We start from the raw sequence: 11,876 nt of genomic DNA, 5'->3' as shown, positions 1-11,876 counted from the left end.
GTAACTGTTGTTTTCCCTCATCCTCGATCCAGTGATAGGAGGGGGGTGAGTGATGACATTCCCTTTTTGCCAAGATCTCCAGATTCCCCTGAGAGGGAGATGATTGTGGAGATGAGGCGTTGGGGACGAACTGATGAACTACCTGTTACCAACAAGCACTCTGTTAAAGATGTTGATATCGCGCTTGGAGTTCTAGAAGCTGCGTGACTTCCTGTTGACAAGGTTGAAGCCAACATAGCTGGGACCTTGGACCTGTCCTTTTGCCGATCTGCTGTTCACCTTGCCAAGGTAAGACTTTCTTCTCTATTCAGTGTTCGGTTTCTCTCATTGTGTTTCTTACACATCCTATACTCTTCTCTAGTTAGTGAATAACTTTCTAGCTATGAAAGAACCCATCTTTGCGGCCTCCGCCGATTCATCCACTGATATCATAGCTACTGGTGAGCTGATCTGGGTAAAAGAGGCTGTCGAGAAGAGAACTGTGGAGCTGCAGATTCAGGTTCACTAGCTCTTGGCGAGAGAGAAGAAATCTGATACTGGCTTCAAGAATATGAGAGACACTATCTCCAACCTTTAAAGCTCTCTGGAGAAAGCCCAAAAAGGATCCGCTGATGTTGCCACTTGGAAAGTGAAGTTCTTGGAACTGCGCGCCCACTTCATTACCCTACAAGCAAAACATGACCAAGTCCAAGGGGAACTTAACCGTAGGAACACCGAGATGAGGACCCTTGGGCAAGCCATTTCCCATGCAAATGAGGTCATGTCAGGCTATGAGAGGGCTCTAAAAGAGAAACATCTTCGCTCTGATAAGAAGGCTGATGACCTCTTGGCTGAGACCTCTGAGTTCTATTCTCAAGTGGTGAAGGAGGTGAAGAAGAGGTTAGCTGACAATGCCATTCGCTTTGGTCTGAGAGTACTTGATGTTTCTCCAGAGTCTTTTGATGCTGCCAGACAAGTTAAGTTTGAGGAGGCTATTGAGGCTACTGGATATGTCTCTCAGTTGAATGCTCAGGGGCAAGTGACCAACCCTTTCATCTTGTTTCCTGATCTAGACACTAGTATCTCAACTATCCAGGAAGAACTTATACCTGATGCCTCCTCATCCTCTGAAGAAGACACCGATGATAACATGCCTCCCGTTCAATTTCCTTTTCTGCCAGTTTCAATTTTAGGTGAGTGTTCTATTCAGCCTTCAACCGTTCCAGCTAATCCAACCACATAGTATGTTCTTGAGAGTGAAACACGAGTTCCTGACGATGGTGCAACAGCAAGCACTGATGGTGAACCAAAGTTTGATTCTACCCCTGCTTCATAAGCTTTTCAGTTGATGATTCACATAAACAATTATTTTTAAACAATTATTCTATGGATCTGTAATATTAAGCTACGTAGCTCACATACAATTTACTTACTGAGCTCTGCAGCTCTTCTATTTTATGCATGCATACTGTTTACTTACTAAGCTCTGTAGCTAGGGGTGGGAATTTGGCCCTATCGACCCTAACCCGGCCCTGACCGACCCGACCCTAAGCCCTATAAAGCCCTCACAGAGTTTAGGGTAGGGCCGGCCCGACCCTAATGCCTTCTAGGGCAGGGCTAGGGCTAAGGTTCTAAAACATAGGCCCGACCCTAATTCAGCCCTAACCAAGCCCTAATTATAGTTTCACATTTTCACTATAAATACACGTATCATAATTATCCAACTCTTTGTTAAATATTTTCAATTAAATAACATTGTCCTTCGTAATTTATCACTTACACCCAAAGATACTTTCAATAACTTGTCTTATATAACAAAAACTTGTCAACCTATCTAGCAGCCATGAAGAACAATGAGCAGTAGCCTAATAAAAAATAAGACTTTATTCCTTTGATCATCAAATCAAAGTCTAGAACTTATTATTCTCAATTTATTTTCCCACTTACTTCTTATAAATTATATTTTTATTCACATCCAAGCCAAGTCTAGAACTAAAGGTTTCCGTCCACACCATTAAAACAAAGTACAGAGCAGACATTTGTAACACAGAAACCAAAAAACAACCTTTGTCTGAAAAATGGTATTTGTAAAAAGAAGAAAATATATAGGCCCGGCCCTAAAACCCGACCCTAAAACCCGGTCCTAAAGCCTTTAAAGAGGGATTAGGGTAGGGTCAGGGCTTGAGATTTAGACTTGTGACCCGGCCCGACCCGACCCTATGCTGACTTTAGGGCCGGGCCGACCCGACCTTAATATTTGAAGGGCTTTTAAATGTTTAGGGCCGGGCTAGCCCGACCCGGCCCATTGCCCACCCCTATCTGTAGCTCTTCTAGTTTATGCATACATTAGAAGCACTTTATGTTATATGACATGTGTTACTATGCATACTCTACCCCTGATGCCCCCAAAGTTCATTTGGAACAACAATAGGTGACCCTAGTAGGCTAAATAGATTAAAATGAGGTATGACCAGAATTTGATCAGGATATCATAGGAGCTATTCAAGTTAACTGTAATTAGGAGTTCGATTGCAATAGAGTCATATGTCTTAGCGAAAGTAACTTGGTGCCATGAGCACGACACTGTGTTTAATAACGATAGGTCCTATTTATTTAAAAAATAAATAGGTTATCGCTAGAATAGCAGTGGAGGAGTCTTCCTCAGCTTATTATCGTCTTGTCGTTCTGTGCCCATGATTTGCATGCTAGGATCTGGATCCAACCCAGATCTTCTCAGCAACTCCTATGTTGATGTTTCGAGAGCGCTAGGGACTGGCATACAATTCATGCTCTCAAGAACACTATAACACTTGTATGCCAGTACTTAGGTACAGAAATACAGAAGGCTTAAATATAGAAATATGTAGCGTACTTAGGTCCTATTAACACTTGTATCAATTTTTTTTTTTTTCACAACCGTATTAATGTACTATGCCCGATTTCACAAAAATAGCAATCTGTTAGCATCCGTCAGTTAAGTGATGATGTGTCCATTTTTTTTTTTTCCAATTTTGTTTTATTTGTATTTTCCACTCGGCATACCACCTCAGCATTTCTACCACCTTAGCTGAAACTGACCTATATAACCCATTTTCATTATCTATTTCACCCATTTACCAAAAAAAAAATTATACCGTTTAATGCTCAATGGAGGACAATATAGCTAAACAACTACATATATTTTATGTGATATAGATTGAAGTAACTTACGATAATCAGAATTGAATATGCATGCTTAGTGTAATTAGGTAGTTTCATACCTCATCATATTGTTTCTCTAAAACAGGCCTAGAAGAGAATGAAGAGCAATAGACACATGTTAACTCTGTTTTTTGCTTTTGGCGTTTCAAAATTACATAACTTCACCAGGCTGTGAGATCTTTATATTTTCATTATAATTTTACCTTGTATTTGATCATATCATTACCTCATTCAAACTAATGTAGCTTGCTATATATATCATCGTTTGAAAGATCCAAAGCCATTATCACCATTGGACTAGTGAGACAACGCCGATTGCAGAAGTAACCTTGAACTTTAAGTGTAAGTGTAGAAGCCACACGTCGTCTAAGAAACGAGATGAATTTTATGCATTTGGATTAGTACGTTTGAAGACATGACTGCTATTCATCAGTCCCGTTTGTTCTGTCTCAGCTATCATGCAACTTTTTATTATTTGTCATAACAAAAACAAAGTTGATCAATATCAACTAAAGATGATAGATGTCTTTTTTTTTGCTCAGAAAACACAATTAAGCAATACCATTCTAATAACGTTGGATTAAAAATTAAAAAACCACATTCACATCATTCAAAACTACAAAAGATTATATTTTTACAACAAAATAAAAGAAAACCCCTAACCTTAACATAAAGGAACTAGATGATGAAAGTAGAAATACAGAAGAGAGAGATGGAGAGAGAGAGAGAGTAGAAGGCATACCTAGTTGAGAATAGGAGGAAGAAGCCTCTCTAAAGTCGGTTTCCAATAATGTGTTTTTTTCTTCTAGTCTCTCCTATAGGCTTTTCAGTGGGCTATGTACTTAGTTTACAATACCGAACAAATTCTTCTCCTCCTTTTTTCCTCTCACAAGTCACAACAGCAGCAAAACAGAAGTGGTAAACAACAACAAAAAAAACAATTATCGGGGTGATGCAGAAATAGGAGAGTTTAAGCTACCACATTTCTTTAATTACCTGCCTTATTTCACGTACAACCTTTTTAACTATGGGCGTTGGTTTATTTGTTCATGCTATTTGATGAAGGGATTCCGTCAAAGAAAAGGGATTGACTTTGATGAGATTTTCTCTCCTATAGTGAAGATGACTTCTATCCGGGTGGTATTGGGTATGACCGCAAGTATGAACCTAGAGGTTGAGCAGCTAGATGTTAAGACAGCTTTTCTTCATGGAGACCTTGAAGAAAATGTCTACATGGACCAACTAGAGGGGTTTGAGGTCAAAGGTAAATAGCACCTAGTATGCAAGCTGATAAAGAGCTTGTATGGGTTGAAGAAGGCACCGAGGCAATGATACATAAAATTTGATTCCTTTATGGCGAAGCAAAGATACAAGAAGTCTGCTTCCGATCATTGTGTATTTATTCAGAGATTTCCAGATAGGGATTTCATAGTACTATTGCTGTATGTGGATGATATGTTGATAGTTGGCCCAAACATCAATAAGATATCCAAGCTGAAGAAAAGACTTGAGTAAGTCCTTTAAAATGAAGGATTTTGGTCAAGCAAAGCAGATACTTAGGATGCGGATCACTCGTGACAGAAAGAGTGGGAAGTTGTGGCTTTATCAAGAAAGCTATATTGAGAAAGTGTTGAAGAGATTCAACATGGATCAAGCGAAGCCAGTCAGTTGTCCGTTTGGTGGCCAGTTCCGTATGACCAAAGAGATGTGTCTAAAGGGTGAACATGAGCAGAGTCAGATGGAAAAGATTCCTTATGCATCCGAAAGTGGGTAGCTTGATGTACGCAATTGTGTGTACAAGACTGGATATTGCTTTTCATTACACCATAATAGGATATTTGCAACACACACTTTTTTTGATTTGCAACGGTTATTTACCGTTAGTAAGTTTCCAACGTTAAATAAGTGTTGGCAATGTTGTAAAGCATTGCTTTATTTGAGTGAATTTCCGGAATTAATTGCTAACGTTTCAAAAGCGTTGAAAAAGTGTTACAAATTAATAACTTGAAAATTTCGCGAAATAGGGAAACCAAAAAAATCGAAATATAAAACATAACTTTCTTTCTCTCCTCTCTCCCTCTCTCTCACCGCCGCATTTCAATTTCAAGATCCCTAAAATCATCCGCTCCTCAAAACTAATTTTCCTAAACTCTCTTCCGTGTTTTGCACTCCTAATCAATGAATCAATCGATCCCGTTCAATTTCAACAACCCGAAGAAGAGATGGTATTAACGCAAAAGATTCACGAAGCTTTTAAAGGAACAAGAGAAAGGATAACAGGTCCTCGTGACAAGATCGGCATTCAAAGAAAAAAGGTGTTCTCAAGATCGCTGAATTTATCATCGCCGGTGATAATCTCGTTTCTAAATGCCCCACGGTCCTGGTAAATTTTTTCACTCTAAAGTTTTAACTTTTATCGATATTTACACACGCGCCATCGTTGTCTAATGGTATGTTATCTTGCAACAGGGAGTCGTGAGAGCCAAGCAAGAGGAAATCTTACTTACCGGTTGAGAAGCGATGTTGATTACTAGAAACGGTGAGTTTACAATTATACTAGTATATACTATATAATATAATGATTGTGTGACTCGGGTCTCATGTAGTTATAATTGGCACTTGTGTTTTGATTGCCTTGTTTATGAAGAGTTGCATCTATAGAGGAAGAATATGAAGTGCAGGAGGGAAGTTCTTATCGATAATGAAGAGAATGATGGTTGGTGGCAACACATGGGAAGCCAAAAGGTTTTTTTTTAAGTTGATGTGAAATATTGTGGAAATGCAATGTCTTTATTGTATGAACTTCAATGGTATTTTTCTTTTATTTAGAAACTAAATGTGACAAGGAGAATTTACCGTCCATGGAGACTCTTGAAATTAGTAAGAGCAAGACCATTCACCAATGTCATCATACTTTGGTGGTGAAGAAGAAGAAGATATACCCGACATCCTAGGGTATGAAGAACCCGACAACCTTATTGAGACAGATGAGGTAAGTCATACCAAGTTATACATGTCTCATGATAAGTGTGTTACCCTACTATATGTTGTGATATTTGTTATAGATTTGTTTAATTATTGGGTTGATTGTCCGAACCTTTTTGTTATTCCACTTACCACATGACCATATTTTTGAGTATATGTACTCTCTCTCTCTGCCATGTCCGGTATGAGCCTCACTTTGTTGTCCCGCTCTTTGAACCTCCACTAGAACTCTATGTTGGAACATTTAAACGGAGAATTTTTTTTTGTAGAGTTTGAATAGTTTTAAGAAGTTCTGAAGTTTATTGATGCTAATGTCTCCAAAGGACCGACTTTAAGTGAACTGTTTGTCGATCGATACTTTACCTCAATTAATGAAAATAAGGTAGAGATGTATCTTTGAAGTTATGAATTTGGATTGATGTATACCGACAATGTGAAATGCTGTATATATAAAAATAATTAGTTTGAAAGAGTGAAATATGTTTGTGTAGGCCAGGTCTAGTTTAGGATATCCTTTTTCAAGAAGCCCCTAGTAAGATCGATGTGTGATGTGCCGACTCTGGTCAGTTCTTGTGATGTCCCATTCTTGTAGATGTCAAACAATATATAACCAATTGCCCAAGGGATCCTAACTAAAAGAAACAAAACAAGGAAAAGTGAGGACATTCTTATATATCTTAATTAAGACCTTTGACATTGCACTCATTCTTTTCCCCGTAAAGGAAAAAAGTGGGTGAACGATATAGGGTGTCTTGAAGAGGTAGTTTTGAAGATTGTGTGTCCGATATGAACATTTAAAATTTATATTCCGAGCACATGCTTTCTAATTGGTGCAGGCAACTTTTCAATCTACCTATCTTGTGGCTCATGAACCTGATGACGACAACATTCTCCGCACGCGAACATATGATGTTAGCATCACGTAAGTTATCTTTTGGGAGGATAACTAACCTGTTTTGCTAGTAGATTAAACTCTCCGAGTTTATGAATTGTGAAAATTTTACAAATTTTATCCTGAAAACATCCACAAATTGATTTCATTCGATCATTTTAAGGCAAGATAACTCAGATATTACTTTTTCTTCGTTTAAGGTCGATCGTATCTCAAGGTCTTCTTCTCGAGGATTTATGTATTTATTTTCTCTATCTGCTTTCTCTCGGACTATTTGCTTTTACGTTGTGATTTTGATCTAGTTGTTTTGTTCTTCTTCACGTTATGCAAATCGTATCTTGTGAGTTAGGATGCCTTGAACCATTATAACTATTTAAATTCTTAGGATATGAGACAAATCCTAATCATAAATTTCTCATCCGAGACACGTAGAAGGACAAACATGTTTGCCATTTGTATGCATACCTGTACACGAAGTTACGTAAAATAGAAACTTTTGTTTTGTAGGCGAGTCCCGAAAGTAATTAATATGATTGACTGACTTTGCAAACTTCCATGACTTTCCCTCCATGATAAAGTTGTACTTCATAACTATGTGCAGTATACCAATGGTCTTTGAGATCTCTTTAGTTCTCTTCATCCAAGACCCTTAAATTATGACAGAGGAATGAAGTTTCGAGAAGTCTTCCTTTTGGAGTAACATATTTTTCCTTCTCCACAACTATGTAGAGATATGAAACCAAATTTAGAGTGTTGTTTGTCCTATTATAATCAGGAGTTGGTCTTCACAATCTAGTAGCAGAAGAAACAATATAACAATAGTTTGAGAAAATTCATCAAGAGACGGACACTAGACAGAATTATCTCAAATTTGAAACAAACACAATTTTGTTGGGGATCTCGGAGTTGAGTGAATGTGAAATATCTAAGTCGGGAAGATGAAAAGAGCAAAACATCATAGATGATGGAATTGTGGACTAATACCTTATATGGCAGGTCCGAGATCTCTTATGCTTGGGATAAATTCAAAGAAATCAAGATTTTCTTATAATTGTATTTGTCTTATTTTAGAATTCCCGTGTTTGTCTTGAATTCTCATGTTCAGCAGCAGCCCCTCATGTTCTTCAAGAGCCCTCTCATGTTCGGCAAAGACTAGAAATCTCAGCAGCCCCCTCGTGTTCGCATCAGCTCCCTCTTGATCAAGTAGCACCCTCATGCTCATGGGATTATACTGCCACAAAGGTTTTAACCTTGGAGTAGTTCCGTGTTTCTTTCTCAAAACTATATACCCGTTTTGTTAGTGTTCTTGTTGTGTGCTTGTTTGCAACACATGTACAACATGATTATAAAAATTAAGTTTCAATGGTTTTTCCATTGTTTGTGTTGATTTTGAACTTTTTCTTTGGCCAACAAGATTCCTTATTGGCAAATCTTCTAACAGGCATCAAGATTAACAATTTGGAAATTATTGATGCAAGGGGATACAACCATTCTCTCATTTCTTCACAGCGTTATTGAAGCTTACTTGACTTGATTCGTAAACCGGACTTCCTTATTTCAAGAAAATTGAGCCGCTTGTTAGCATATGGTATAATAACAACTTTGAACAAATAAATTGACTGCGGTTTTAGAATATTAATAGTCTAAAGAAGTCATCCATAACATCTATTCTTATACGTGTTTAGGCTTTTTGCCGATGAAATTGGAATTCCATTTATGGAAACTAGTGCCAAAAGTTCTACAAATGTAGAACAAGCTTTTATGGCCATGGTCACGAGATCAAGAACCGTACTTATTTTCCTTTGAATTTTTTATATTTGAGGATGAATGTTTAACGAAGGGCTAATCTACATTACTCATTCTCGAGTTTTGGGTTTCACTACTAGATAATGATGCTTTTGTGGATTTTTCATTAATTTAAAATTATTTTTCTTAGAAAAAAAAATGATTGACTTTTGAGAAGATCTCCATCCTGGTCTTTTCAAGCAAAGTAGACATATGATATTTCCGATGAGACCTGGGAATCTGGGATGTGGTAGACAATAATCATGGCAAATGGTCAACTGTTGTTTTTGTTTACAATTCAATTTGTTGATGAATTTACTTGTTCGGAGTACTAATTCAATGTAAATAAATCACATTGCAGTTCTAGTAAGTGTTTTAAGTCGACCATGTGTTTCCTCAATGATAAATAATACTATTATAGCCACATAAATTTGTTTGTAACAATATGTCTCTGTATATTTATGATTATGAATTTCTAATTGCTTTCCAGAATGGCAAGTCAACCAGGGTTGAACAATGCTAGGCCTCCCCACCGCTTGGATCCGAGGACAACCTTTGTTGGACAAAAGACTAGCTGTTGCTCTTCTTAAAGGAAGTATAAGCAGGAGAATACAGATTTCTGTCTTGACCATTTGCACTGTCATGGCATGTAGTTCTACCTTATTTTACTGGGAGGAAAGACCGGTCAAGCCTCGCCTTGATTTATGTTCTTTCTTGTTATTTCAAATGTTATTAAATTTAATTCTTTGTAGGTTATTTAAATTTTCAATTTTATGGGTATTCAGTGACACAAAATTGTGGATGCCATTCATTTTTTGTAGGTTTAGATGGTCTCGCTACAAAATATGAGAAATTATTTTTTTTTAATCAGCACTAGTTAACCGTTGCAGTCATGATTTGCAGGTTTAGATGGTCATTTTTAATCATGATTTGCAACGGTTTTAATCATGATTTGCAACACTAGTTATAAAAAATTTGCAGCACTAGTTATAAAAAGTGTTGCAAATCATGACTGCAACGGTTAATAACCGTTGCAAAATTCTGTTTGCAACGCTTATTAACCGTTGCAAATATTTCCAACACTTTACCCACGCCATATTTGCAACGCTTAAAAAGCGTTGCGAAAATTATTAGCAACGGTTTTTTGCTGTTGCAAATAGCCTGTTATGGTGTAGTGTTTGCCGTTGGGGTTGTAAGCCGATTTCTGTCAAATCCGGGGAAGGAACATTGGTAAAGTGTTAAGTGGATATTAAGATATCTCAAGGGCACTTCCAAATCATGTTTGTGCTTTGGTGAAAGTAAGCCCTTACTTGAAGACTACACTGATGCAGACATGGCAGGTGATCTTGACTCAATGAAATCCACCTCTGGTTATCTGGTTACTTTTGCAGGGGGAGCAGTTTTTTGGCAATCAAAGTTGCAAAAGTGTGTTGATCTCTCCACTATAGAAGCCGAGTATATTGCAGCCACTGAGTGTTGCAAAGAGTTGTTATGGATGAAGATGTTCTTTGATGAACTAGGGCTAAAGCATAAACAGTTTGTAGTTCTATGCGATACCGAGGCGCCCATCCATTTGAGCAAGAATCCGAAGTTTTCATTCTATATCGGCACATACACGTCGTTATCATTGATTAGAGAAATACCAAGACAAAAGCATTTGTGTATCGAGAAGATCCATACCGACAAGAACGGGTCGGATATGATGGCCAAAGTCTTACCAAAAGGTAAGTTTGATGTTTGTTGTGTTATTGTCGAAATGGCAGCACACTCCTCCTGTTGATTTGGAAATTGCATGGAGGTATCCCCCCTCACTGTTCGGGAGGGGGAGATTGTTGGCTTTATCCCTCACATGAGAAGAGAAAATGATTTCATTCTGCGTTGAGATGTCAGAGTGCGACCCGCGCCTATGCTGTAGAAAACCTCCAATACTTTCAGCGCGACCCGTGCTCAGATTGCTCTTGCCCGAGGCGCGACCTGCGCCACCAAGCCTATTTTTCGTGGGCTTCGCTACAGTAACCGCGAAATTTGTTTTTTCTTATAAAAACAAAATCAAGGTTTTGGAAAACAAGGACTAATGCAAGCAAGCAACAAGAGAGAGAAAACCCAATCTTGAAAGCTATCAAGATTGAGAGATAACATTTACAAAAAGACAACCCTGTAAAGAGATAAGAGTGATCGAGTAAGGTGAGAGACTGAAAGGAAAGATTGTAATCTTCCTTCCCACTTTATAAAGAACTAGCTCTTGTGGAAGTAGACACCATTGGCCGAACCACAGTATATCTTTGTGTTGTGGTTTGCTTTTACTGCTTTACATTATTATCTGTTGTTAATAGTGTTTAGCGAGTTGGGCATGTTAGTATATGTTGTAGTTGATATTTAGAATTTGTCTGGAGTTGAATTGTGTTCATACAAATTATCTGTGTAGTGGGGGAATCGATTGGTATTGGTATAAACCCCAACACATCATATATGACAACACAAAAGGATATAACAGAAAGCCTTGATGAAATATCACTAGTCTAAAAGGCACTTCAAGTTTTAGTTAACAGTTTGGCTAAGCCAGAATGTAAACACCAAAGCTCAAAAAATTGTGAAAATGCGGAAGCTGGACAATCATGTTGATTGTTGAAGTCTCAAATGATCATCTATGATGTCATGACTTTATGGACCCTCTGTTATATTCTGCATAGCGGTTTCCACTAGTTAACATCCTTACTTCCCGCGGCTTGAACACGGTGCATCTCCAAGTAGCTAAGAAAACTAGCCTCGACTCCTAATAATATAGCGAAGAAGTGACCATAAATCCTAGACTTTTGAGATTCAGAGGCAAAAGCAAGAACAGCGCGCACCAAAAAGACTGCCAATGGAAGTATTTTGCACAATCATTGGCACACAACCAACCATAAAAGGTAGCAGAAAACCACTAAATTAAAGAACTCAATTCTGAAAGCTGCTGAGGCATAGTTGATCAAGTATGTAACAGGGTGTTACCGTGCAATGAAGATAAACATCCAGCCGTATCTTTTAATACCTT

At 37.9% G+C, this 11,876-nt stretch overlaps 1 pseudogene; it reads left to right on the top strand.

Annotated features, from left to right (window-relative positions):
• Positions 1 to 5,402: 5,402 nt before the first annotated feature.
• Positions 5,403 to 7,091, top strand: LOC147501628 (autophagy-related protein 3-like; annotated as a pseudogene).
• The last annotated feature ends 4,785 nt before the right edge of the window (positions 7,092 to 11,876 follow it).

The sequence above is a fragment of the Coptis chinensis genome, chromosome 4 (genome assembly GCF_015680905.1).
Source record: "Coptis chinensis isolate HL-2020 chromosome 4, ASM1568090v1, whole genome shotgun sequence".
Classification (NCBI taxonomy): domain Eukaryota; kingdom Viridiplantae; phylum Streptophyta; class Magnoliopsida; order Ranunculales; family Ranunculaceae; genus Coptis; species Coptis chinensis.
This window is presented reverse-complemented; position numbering and strand designations above follow the sequence as displayed.